At 47.6% G+C, this 11,261-nt stretch overlaps 2 long non-coding RNA genes across 2 annotated transcripts; both read left to right on the top strand.

Moving 5' to 3' along the window:
- The first annotated feature begins 4,363 nt into the window (after window positions 1–4,363).
- LOC116362174 (uncharacterized) lies at window positions 4,364–5,433 on the top strand. The gene is made up of 3 exons (XR_004207721.1): window positions 4,364–4,415; window positions 4,647–4,955; window positions 5,384–5,433. It is a non-coding gene; the product is annotated as an uncharacterized LOC116362174 (long non-coding RNA).
- Window positions 5,434–5,663: 230 nt separating this feature from the next.
- Window positions 5,664–9,742, top strand: LOC116362173 (uncharacterized). The gene is made up of 3 exons (XR_004207720.1): window positions 5,664–5,689; window positions 7,419–7,694; window positions 9,693–9,742. It is a non-coding gene; the product is annotated as an uncharacterized LOC116362173 (long non-coding RNA).
- The last annotated feature ends 1,519 nt before the right edge of the window (window positions 9,743–11,261 follow it).

Raw genomic sequence — 11,261 nt, 5'->3', positions numbered from 1 at the left:
TGTAACAGTACCCCCCCCTTGACGCGCAGGGCGATCCGGATGGAGACGGTGGAACTCCCACAGCAACAAAGGGTCCAAAACGTCCTCCACCGACACCCAGCATCTCTCCTCCGGACCGTACCCCTCCCACTCCATGAGGTACTGAAGGCCTTTCGCCCGATGCCTCGAGTCCATTATGGCTCAAACAGCATACGCCGGGCCCCCCTCGATGTCCAGAGGGGGTGGAGGAACCACCTGCACCTCAGACTCCTGGAGTGGACCAGCCACCACCAGCCTGAGGAGAGACACATGGAACGAGGGGTTAATACGGTAATCGGGGGGAAGCTGTAACCTGTAGCAAACCTCGTTCAGTCTCCTCAGGACTTTGAATGGCCCCACAATCCGCGGGCCCAGCTTCCCTCAGGGCAGGCGGAGGGGCAGGTTCAGTCTCCTCAGGACTTTGAACCGCAGTCCCAGCTTTCGGAGCCAGACCGGGGCCTCACTGCGGTGGCGGAGGTGAAAACCAGAGGTAAGGCTGACCGAGACCCCCAGACGTTCCATAAACGCCCTCCAGACCCTTGACGTGAACTGGGGACCTCGATCAGACACTATAACCTCTGGCACCCCATAGTGCCGGAAGACGTGTGTAAGACAGGGCCTCCTCAGTCTGTAGGGCCGTAGGGAGACTGGGAAAAGGAAGGCGACGGCAGGACTTAGAGAACTGATCCACAACGACCAGGACCGTGAGGGAGGAAGATCCTTGAGGAAGTCCACCGACAGGTGAGACCACGGTCGTTGTGGAATTGCTAAGGACTGTAACATCCCTCTGGGCAGGTTGAGGGGAGTGGGCTCTGTACGTAACGCCCGCTCGATGGCCGCGTCCAGCTCCCACACTACCGGTGCCACCAGGCAAGAGGCCGGAAGTTCGGGAGTGTGATCTATGGACCGCTCCTCTGATCTATGATCAGTGATCTATGGACCGCTCCGTCTCCTCGCTGCCCGGATGTACTCCAGATTGCGGTGGTCAGTCCAGATGAGAAAAGGGTGTTTAGCCCTCTCAAGCCAATGTCTCCACACCTTCAGAGCCTTGACAACAGCCAACAGCTCCCGTTCCCCACATCATAGTTTCGCTCCGCCGGGCTGAGCTTCTTCGAAAAGAAAGTACAGGGGCAGAGCTTTAGTGGCGTACCCGAGCGCTGAGGGAGCACGGCTCCTATCCCAGATCCGGATGAGCCAGCAGGGGAGCCGAGGTAAATAGAGCCCTCAGGTGACCAAAAGCCCTGTCCGCCTCAGCCGTCCACTGCAGTCACACCGGTCCCCCCTTCAGCAGTGAGGTAATGGGAGTCGGTACCTGAACAAAACCCTGGATAAACCTCCGGTAGTAGTTGGCTACCTGATTAAAGCCCTGGATAAACCTCCGGTAGTAGTTGGCTACCTGACCAAAGCCCCGGATAAACCTCCGGTAGTAGTTGGCTACCTGACCAAAGCCCTGGATAAACCTCCGGTAGTAGTTGGCTACCTGACCAAAACCCTGGATAAACCTGAGGTGGTACTAAATGACGTCTTCCACTCGTCCCCCTCCCGGATACTCACCAGGTTGTAAGCGCTCCTGAGATCCAATTTTGTGAAGAAGCCCTGTGCATTGCCTCTATCGCACTGGATATGAGAGGCAGCAGGTAGCTGTACCTCACAGTGATTTGGTTGATACCTCGATAGTCAAGGCACGGGCGCAGACCGCCATCCTTCTTCACCGCCAGAACAAGGACAGGGACCGACTTCGGCGGAAGTCGTGACACCTACAACTGTCACCTTATGTAACAACTGATTTACTTAACTAAAGGCACATCTCAATATGTGGTCCAGGTGTCTTAGTGTTCCTATAGAAACCTGTGTCCAAACACAGCATTAAATAGCATCTAATCAGAATAGTGTACAGAGCTAAGTTATTACAGCTATTTAAATGTAATGTGTTTTTTAGTGTTTATTCTGTGTCATTAATAAAATCACTGTTGCCTATTAGATCAATATCAGTGTGAACACATCTGATTGGACTAGATCCATGTTGAGGTGAGACACGTCTGATTGGACTAGATCCATGTTGAGGTGAGACACGTCTGATTGGACTAGATCCATGTTGAGGTGAGACATGTCTGATTGGACTAGATCCATGTTGAGGTGAGACCATTCCATGTCTTTATTGGTTTGTGTGAGAAGGCAGTTTGGGAGAAGGTGGTGGACCGTTTGAGGAGGCTACAGTTCCCCTGGTGGAGGTTCTTGGAACACTGATATTTAAGTCTGAGGTTGAAGAAAACAAATTTGGTGCTGCAATGTTGTGTGTTATCTTGAATACCAGGCAGATGTTGGAGTACAGAATGAAATGGAGAGGAGAGGGGAGGGGAGGAGAAGAGAGGGGGAGAAGAGGAGAAGAGAGGAAAGGAGAGGAGAAGGAGAAGCGAGGGGGAGTAGAGGAGAGGAGAAGGGGAGGAGAGGAGAAGCGAGGGGGAGTAGAGGAGAGGAGAAGCGAGGGGGAGTAGAGGAGAAGAGAGGAGAGGGGGAGAAGGGCAGAGGGGGATAAGAGGGGGGAGAAGAGGAGAGGGGGAGATGAGGGGGAAGAGAGGGGGAGATGAGGGGGAAGAGAGGGGGAGAAGAGGACAAGAGAGGGGGATAAGAGGAGAAGTGGAGAGAGAGGAGGGGAAGGATGGGAGGGGAGGGGAAGAAGAGGAGAGGGGGGGAAGAGTAGAGGGGGGAGAAGAGAGGGGGAGAATAGGACAGGGGGAGGGCAGGGGAAGAAGAGTAGAGGGGGAGAAGAGTAGAGGGGGGGAAGAGTAGAGGGGGGAGAAGAGAGGGGGAGAATAGGACAGGGGGAGGGCAGGGGAAGAAGAGTAGAGGGGGGAAGAGTAGAGGGGGGAGAAGAGGACAGGGGAAGAAGAGGAGAAGAGGGAGGGGAAGATGAAGAGAGGGGGGGAGGAGAGGAGAGGGGGAGAATAGGGGAGGGGTAGGAGAAGAGAGACTGGTAAATGAGTAGAGGAGAATAGAGGGACAGAAGAGGAGAGGGGGAGAAGAGGAGAGGAGAAAAGGGGGGTGAAGAGGAGAATAGAGACTGGGAGACGAAGAAAGGAGAGGAAACGAGGGGAAGAAGAGGAGAGGGGAGAAGAGGAGAGGGGAGGAGAGGGGGAGGAGAAGAGAGGGGGGGATAAGGCGAGTGGGGAGGAGAGAGGAGAGGAGGAGAAAAGGAGAGAGGAGAGGAGAAGAGGAAAGGGGGAGAGGAGGAGAGGGGTGAAAAGGAGAAGAGAGGGGAGAGGAGGAGAAGATCAGAGGTGGGAGGGGAGGGGAAGAAGAGGAGAGGGGGGAGGGGGGAAGAGGAGAAGAGAGGTTGAGAAGAGAAGAGGAGAGGGGGGAGAAGAGAAGAGAGTGGGAGAAGAGGAGAGGGAGGGGTAGAATTGGGGAGAAGAGGAGAAGAGAGGAGGAGAGAAGAGGGGGGAAGAGAGGAGAAGGGTAGAAGAGAGGGGGTTAAGAGGGGGAAAAGAGTAGAGGGGGAAAAGAGGAGAGGGGGGAGAAGATGAAGAGAGAGGGGGGAGAAGAGGAGAGGGGGAGAAGGGGGAGAAGAGGAAAGGGGGGAGAAGATGAAGAGAGAGGGGGGAGAAGAGGAGAGGGGGGAGAAGATGAAGAGAGAAGGGGAGAAGGGGGAGAAGAGGAAAGGGGGGGATAAGATGAAGAGGAGAGGGGAGAAGAGGGGGAGAAGGGGAGAAGAGAGGGGGAGAAGGGGGAGAAGAGAAGAGAGGGGTTGAAGAGGAGTAGAGAAGGGAGGAGAGGGGAGAAGAGGAGGAGAGAGGGGTTGAAGCGGAGGAGAGAGGAGGAGAGGGGCGAGGAGTGGAGAGGGGAAGAGAGAAGAAGAGTAGAGGTGGGAGGAGAGGGGAGAAGAGGAGAAGAGTAGAGGAGAGGGGCGAAGAGGAGAGGAGAGGGGAGAAGAGGAGAAGAGAGGGGGAGAAGAGTAGAGGTGGGAGGAGAGGGGAGGAGAGGGGGAGTTTATTAACTCAATTCTACTGACAATGTTTGTCTATGGAGATTGCATGGCTGAGTGCTTGATTTTATACATCTGTCAGGAAGGGGTGTGGCTGAAATAGAGTCCACTAATTTGAAGGGGTGTCCACATACCTTTGTATATATAGTGTATGTACACATGGGTGTTGTTGCACCATACCAACGATAAGCCTGTCTTCCCCATCACATCATGAAAGGTCATGTTGATGTTCATTTAACCTCTGTCTCTCTCTTCCTCTGACTCCTCCCTTTCTCCTTTGTTTCTCTCTGTCTCTCTGTCTCTTTCTCCTCTGTCTCTCTCTTTCTCCTCTGTCTCTCTCTCCTCTGTCTCTCTCTTTCTCCTCTGTCTCTCTCTTTCTCCTCAGATCTCCAGACTCAAAGTGTCAGTCCACCAGGTAGGTAGAGTATAAATCTACAGTGATTATAGCAGTTCAATATTAGTCAACTTTATTATCCCACATGGAGAAATTCATGTGTCCATACAAACCATTCTAAACCCCAATAACAAGTAGTGTTTAATGGAACTACTAATACTTGTCAACCACAAAGCATCACTGCTGTTAGAATAACAGAATCACTGTCATCATCTGTCCTCACCACTGTGTTTTCCTCTCTGCTGTTTACAGCTGAACTCTCAGTCAGACTGGTGGATGGGACCACTTCCTGTTCTGGGACAGTGGAAGTCTTCTACAGAGGAGAGTGGTTGGGTCTATGTACTACCTGGTGGAGCATGATAAAAGAGACTACGATTATGTGTAGAGAGATGGACTGTGGGAATGTTGTAGCTGAATCTAGAGGACCTCTGATTGAAGATGGAAGAAGAGGAGTCAGACTATATAGTTGCAGGGGAAATGAGTCTTCTATTAGGCAGTGTGACATCAGAAGAGGACCTGGTTTCTGTAATGGTGTATATTATCATCATGTGACCTGTTCAGGTAAGAGACTGGTCATATTGAGAGATTTATTTATACATTATACAATATTACCATGTATCATGTTTTATGTGTTTTTATTTCATTTAAATAGAGGGAGAGATGTCAGATGTATTTAAACATTATATTTGTGTTTGTCATATTGGTTTATGGGAGATGTTCATGGGCAGATCATTGTAGTTCAGATGGTACTGAAGTGAAGCTGCCTGATGGATGTCCAGCTGTTTATTTTCTATAAAGTGAAGTGAACTTATTCCTGTCTCCTGCCTGCATTATTCCCAACCCTATCCTGAGTGACTAAGAACCCATTTCTACCTCTTACAGTATCAAACATAGCAAACTACTATCTTTTATCCAACATATTTGTGTTTAGTCCTTGACAGTGTCATCAACAAAACTGATTGAATGTTCAACCAACTCTTTTTCTCCAGAGTCTGTGCGTCTTGTTGATGGAGCTGGTCTCTGCTCTGGGAGAGTGGAGGTGAAGTCCAATCAGTCCTGGGCCTCAGTGTGTGACGCTGACTTTGACCGGCAGGATGCAGAGGTAGTCTGTGGGGAGCTTGGCTGTGGGGCTCCTGCAGCTCTACAGGGGGGGCTCTATGGAGAAGGTGAGGGTCAGACCTGGGATAAAGAGTTCCAGTGTAAAGGCAAAGAGTCCCTTCTCCTGGACTGTGACACCTCAGACAGAGAGAACAACACCTGCCTACCTGGTAATGCTGTTGGACTCACCTGCTCAGGTAAGAAACAGTTTGTCAGTCAGTCAACATTGTTTCTCACCTGGAGTGAAGAATATGAGAGACAATATACAGTTGGGCAAAAAAGTACTTAGTCAGCCACCAATTGTGCAAGTTCTCCCACTTAAAAGATGAGAGAGGCCTCTAATTTTCATCATAGGTACACTTCAACTATTACAGACAAAATTAGATTTTTTTTTCTCCAGAAAAACACATTGTAGCATTTTTATTGAATTTATTTGCAAATTATGGTGGAAAATAAGTATTTGGTCACCTACAATCAAGCAAGATTTCTGGCTCTCACAGACCTGTAACTTCTTCTTTAAGAGGCTCCCCTGTCCTCCACTCGTTACCTGTATTAATGGCACCTGTTTGAACTTGTTATCAGTATAAAAGACACCTGTCTACAACCTCAAATAGTCACACTCCAAACTCCGCTATGGCCAAGACCAAAGAGCTGTCAAAGGACACCAGAAACAAAATTGTAGACCTGCACCAGGCTGGGAAGACTGAATCTGCAATAGGTAAGCAGATTGGTTTGAAGAAATCAACTGTGGGAGCAATTATTAGGAAATGGAAGACATACAAGACCCCTGATAATGTCCCTCAATCTGGGGCTCCATGCAAAATCTCACCCCGTGGGGTCAAAATGATCACAAGAACGGTGAGCAAAAATCCCAGAACCACATGTGGGGACCTAGTGAATGACCTGCAGAGAGCTGGGACCAAATTAACAAAGCCTACCATCAGTAACACACTACGCCGCCAGGGACTCAAATCCTGCAGTGCCAGATGTGTCCCCCTGCTTAAGCCAGTACATGTCCAGGCCCGTCTGAAGTTTGCTAGAGAGCATTTGGATGATCCAGAACAAGATTGGGAGAATGTCATATGGTCAGATGAAACCAAAATATTTGTAAAAACTCAACTCGTCGTGTTTGGAGGACAAAGAATGCTGAGTTGCATCCAAAGAACACCATACCTACTGTGAAGCATGGGGGTAGAAACATCATGCTTTGGGGCTGTTTTTCTGCAAAGGGACCAGGACGACTGATCCATGTAAAGGAAAGAATGAATGGGGCCATGTATCGTGAGATTTTGAGTGAAAAGCTCCTTCCATCAGCAAGGGCATTGAAGATGAAACGTGGCTGGGTCTTTCAGCATGACAATGATCCCAAACACACCGCCCGGGCAACGAAGGAGTGGCTTCGTAAGAAGCATTTCAAGGTCCTGGAGTGGCCTAGCCAGTCTCCAGATCTCAACCCCATAGAAAATCTTTGGAGGGTGTTGAAAGTCCCCGTTGCCCAGCAACAGCCCCAAAACATCACTGCTCTAGAAGAGATCTGCATGGAGGAATGGGCCAAAATACCAGCAACAGTGTGTGAAAACCTTGTGAAGACTTACAGAAAATGTTTGACCTCTGTCATTGCCAACAAAGGGTATATAACAAAGTATTGAGATAAACTTTTGTTATTTACCAAATACTTATTTTCCACCATATTTTGCAAATAAATACATTTAAAATCCTGTGATTATGTGATGTTCTGGATTTTTTTTCCTCATTTTGTCTGTAATAGTTTAAGTGTATCTATGATGAAAATTACAGGCCTCTCTCGTATTTTTAAGTGGGAGAACTTGCACAATTGGTGGCTGACTAAATACTTTTTTGCCCCACTGTAGGTGTGTTTTAGTGAGAAAATAGTAAGATTACTGTCTCTCTCTCTTCTTTTCTCAGAGCCTGATGATGTGAGGCTGGTGGGAGGAGGCAGTCGCTGTGCTGGTGGAGTGGAGTGGTACGACCAGGGAGAGTGGAGGATTGTGGGATCTTTCTCTGACGTGAAGGCTGTAGCTGCAGTCGTGTGTAGACAGCTGGGTTGTGGCTCCACTGTTTCAGTACTATCTGGATACACCACTAAAGGGTTCAGAGTTCACTGTTCTGGGTCTGAGCGTGCACTGAGAGAGTGTTCCAGAAGCTATGATCACCTTCCTGGACTAACAGTGATCTGCTCAGGTAATAACAAGATACACTATATGGCCAAATGTATGTGGACATTATTTTATTTGGCTATTTCAGCCACACCTTTTGCTGACAGGTGTATAAAATCGAGCACACAGCCATGCAATCTCCATAGACAAACACTGTCAGTAAAATGTTCTTACTGAAGATCTCAGTTCTTCCGATTAGGGGGCAGCATTTTCACTTTGGATAAATAGCGTGCCCAAATTCAACTCCCTGCTGCTCATCCCCAGAATATACGATATGCATATTATTAGTAGATTTGGATAGAAAACACTCTGAAGTTTCTAAAACTGTTTGAATCATGTCTTTGAGTATAACAGAACTTATGTAGCAGGAAAAACCCAGAGGACAAAGCATTCAGAATTCCTTTTTTTTGAGGCCACTGTCTATTCAATGACTTTTCATTGGGACACTCGATTTCTAAGGAACTTGTTTGCAGTTCCTACCGCTTCCACTGGATGTCACCAGTCTATAGAAATTGGTTGAGGTTATTCCTTTGTGTAATGAAGAAGTACGGCCATCTTGAATTTGGGTCATTTGAAGTGTACTTTTTGAGAAGGCGCATGACTCGAAAAGTTGTGTGAGTTTATTGTCTTCCTGTATTGAACACAGATTGTCCCGTCTACAATTTGATCGATTATTAACGTTTAAAAATACCTAAAGTTGTATTACAAAAGTAGTTTGAAATGTTTTGGCAAAGTTTAAGGTAACTTTTGAGATATTTTGTAGTGATGTTGCGCAAATTGGAAGCTGTTTTTTTCTGGATCAAACGCGCCAAATAAATGGACATTTTGGAAATATATCGACGGAATTAATCGAACAAAAGGACCATTTGTGATGTTTATGGGACATATTGGAGTGCCAACAAAAGAAGCTCGTCAAAGGTAAGGCATGTTTTATATTTTATTTCTGCGTTTTGTGTAGTGCCTGCAGGGTTGAAATATGCTACTCTCTTTGTTTACTGTTGTGCTATCATCAGATAATAGCCTCTGATGCTTTCGCCGAAAAGCCTTTTTGAAATCTGACATGTTGGCTGGATTCACAACGAGTGTAGCTTTAATTTGGGATCTTACATGTGATTTAATGAAGGTTTGAATTGTATAGTATTTTATTTGAATTTGGCGCTCTGCCTTTTCCCTGGCCATTGGCCAAGTGGGATGCGACTGTCCCTCCTATCCCAGAGAGGTTATTAACGTGGCACGTCTAGGAGCAACAACGGCTCAGCCATGAAGTGGACGACAACACAAGCTCACAGAACGGACCGCCGAGTGTTGAACCACGTAGAGCGTAAAAATAATCCTCTGTTGTAAAACTCACTGCTGAGTTCCACATACTTTAGTCCATGTATTATATCTCCTTCCTGGACTCACAGTGATCTGATCAGGAAATATCAACATATTATAATTATATTCAACTGATTTCCTTCATTCATACAACTTCCTCTGCACCTCTCATGATGACTGTTTAGCTTGTCAGTCTGCTTTACTAAATAGATCAATCAGTCAAGTAGGAATCAAATACAACTTAAATATCCCAGAATGCTTTGTATTTGAGTGTTATCTCAGTGAACGTCTCTACTCACTACCACTGTCACAAAGAGAGAATGAGGGAGGAGGAGAGGAAGAGGGAGATATGGGAAAGATCAAATATATTTTTATCACTGAGTTCTCACCAGTGATGTCATCATAACCAGTAACCTTTTCTCCTCTTGGCCCATCCTGACCCTGACATACAGTATCAGACCTTGTAGATCAGATGTTACTGAAGTGAAGCTGCCTGATGGATGTCCAGCTGTTTATTTTCTATAAAGTGAAGTGAACTTATTCCTGTCTCCTGCCTGCATTATTCCCAAGTGACTAAGAACCCATTTCTACCTCTTACAGTATCAAACATAGCAAACTACAATCTTTTATCCAACATATTTGTGTTGAGTCTTGACAGTGTCATCAACAAAACTGATTGAATGTTCAACCAACTCTTTTTCTCCAGAGTCTGTGCGGCTTGTGGATGGATCTGGTCTCTGCTCTGGGAGAGTGGAGGTGAAGTCCTATCAGTCCTGGGCCTCAGTGTGTGAAGCTGACTTTGACCGGCAGGATGCAGAGGTAGTCTGTAGGGATGTTGGCTGTGGGGCTCCTGCAGTTCTACAAGGGGGGCTCTATGGAGAAGGTGGGGGTCAGACCTGGGATAAAGAGTTCCAGTGTAAAGGCAAAGAGTCCCTTCTCCTGGACTGTGACACCTCAGACAGAGAGAACAACACCTGCCTACCTGGTAATGCTGTTGGACTCACCTGCTCAGGTAAGAAACAGTTTGTCACTCAATCAACATTGTTTCTCACCTGGAGTGAAGAAGATGAGAGACAATATAGGTGTGTTTTAGTGAGAAAATAGTAAGATTACTGTCTCTCTCTTTTCTTTTCTCAGAGCCTGATGATGTGAGGCTGGTGGGAGGAGGCAGTCGCTGTGCTGGTGGAGTGGAGTGGTACGACCAGGGAGAGTGGAGGATTGTGGGAACTTACGACTGGGACGATGTAGCTGCAGTAGTGTGTAGACAGCTGGGTTGTGGCTCCACTGTTTCAGTACTACCTGGAAACACCACTAGAGGGTTTGCAGTTTACTGTGATGGGGATGAATCTGCACTGAGGGAGTGTAGAAGAACGTATGATCTCCTTCCTGGACTCACAGTGATCTGCTCAGGTAACAACAACATGTCCTACTTCAGCCTGATATCAACATATGTTGTCTCAGTGACTGTAGGCCCACTACTCATGTTGCCCTGTGAGGGAGGGTGGCTGGCACTGTTACATGCTGATGTTATTGTCATATCTATAGGAAACTAGTTGAAGAGGTTTATCTTGTTCTCTTTTATTGTTACAGATCTCCTGGTCCAGCCTGATATCTTCCTGACTGACCCAATGGGAGGGGTCTCCAGGAGCCACCAGGGGCCTGAGATGTTCAGGGGCTACAACTTCACCATCACCTGCTCCACTCAGCCACAGTACCCAGGAGGCTCCTTCCTCCTCACGTTCACCGGCTCCAACAGAACCCAGACCCAGCCAGCTGTCAATCACTCTGCTGCCTTCCTCTTCCCTGCTGCAGATGACTCCCACCAAGGGAACTACAGCTGTGTTTATGACAATTATGTTTTCTCTCATAACTTCTCCTCTGAGAGTGAGCTCCTCTCCCTCACCATCACAGGTAACTGAACATGAACCAGACTTATGACTTTGTCATTGACAGATTTCCCACAGATCTATCTGGTGATGATCAGTCCCCTCATCAAATGTATTTCTGATTGCAGCCTCTCCTCTGCCAGCCTTCATCATCAGACACGTTGTAGTGCTGCTGATCCTACTGACATCCATCACCACCTCCTACCTGTACTACAAGGTAAAGACATTTACTCAGACGTTACAAGTCATTTAAACTAGAGGGAGAGGGTGAGGGGGAGAGGGAGGGAGAGAGAATGGAGATACTAGAGAGTAAATGTCTGACTGTTGGTGCTGTGTCTCCCTAGCCCACCAGGAGGCAGAAGAGAGTGAACAGGGTGAGCAGCATGGAT

Source organism: Oncorhynchus kisutch, unplaced genomic scaffold, assembly GCF_002021735.2.
Source record: "Oncorhynchus kisutch isolate 150728-3 unplaced genomic scaffold, Okis_V2 scaffold803, whole genome shotgun sequence".
Taxonomy (NCBI): Eukaryota; Metazoa; Chordata; class Actinopteri; order Salmoniformes; family Salmonidae; genus Oncorhynchus; species Oncorhynchus kisutch.
The sequence above is the reverse complement of the archived record's forward strand: the minus strand, read 5'-3'. Positions and strand labels throughout refer to the sequence as shown.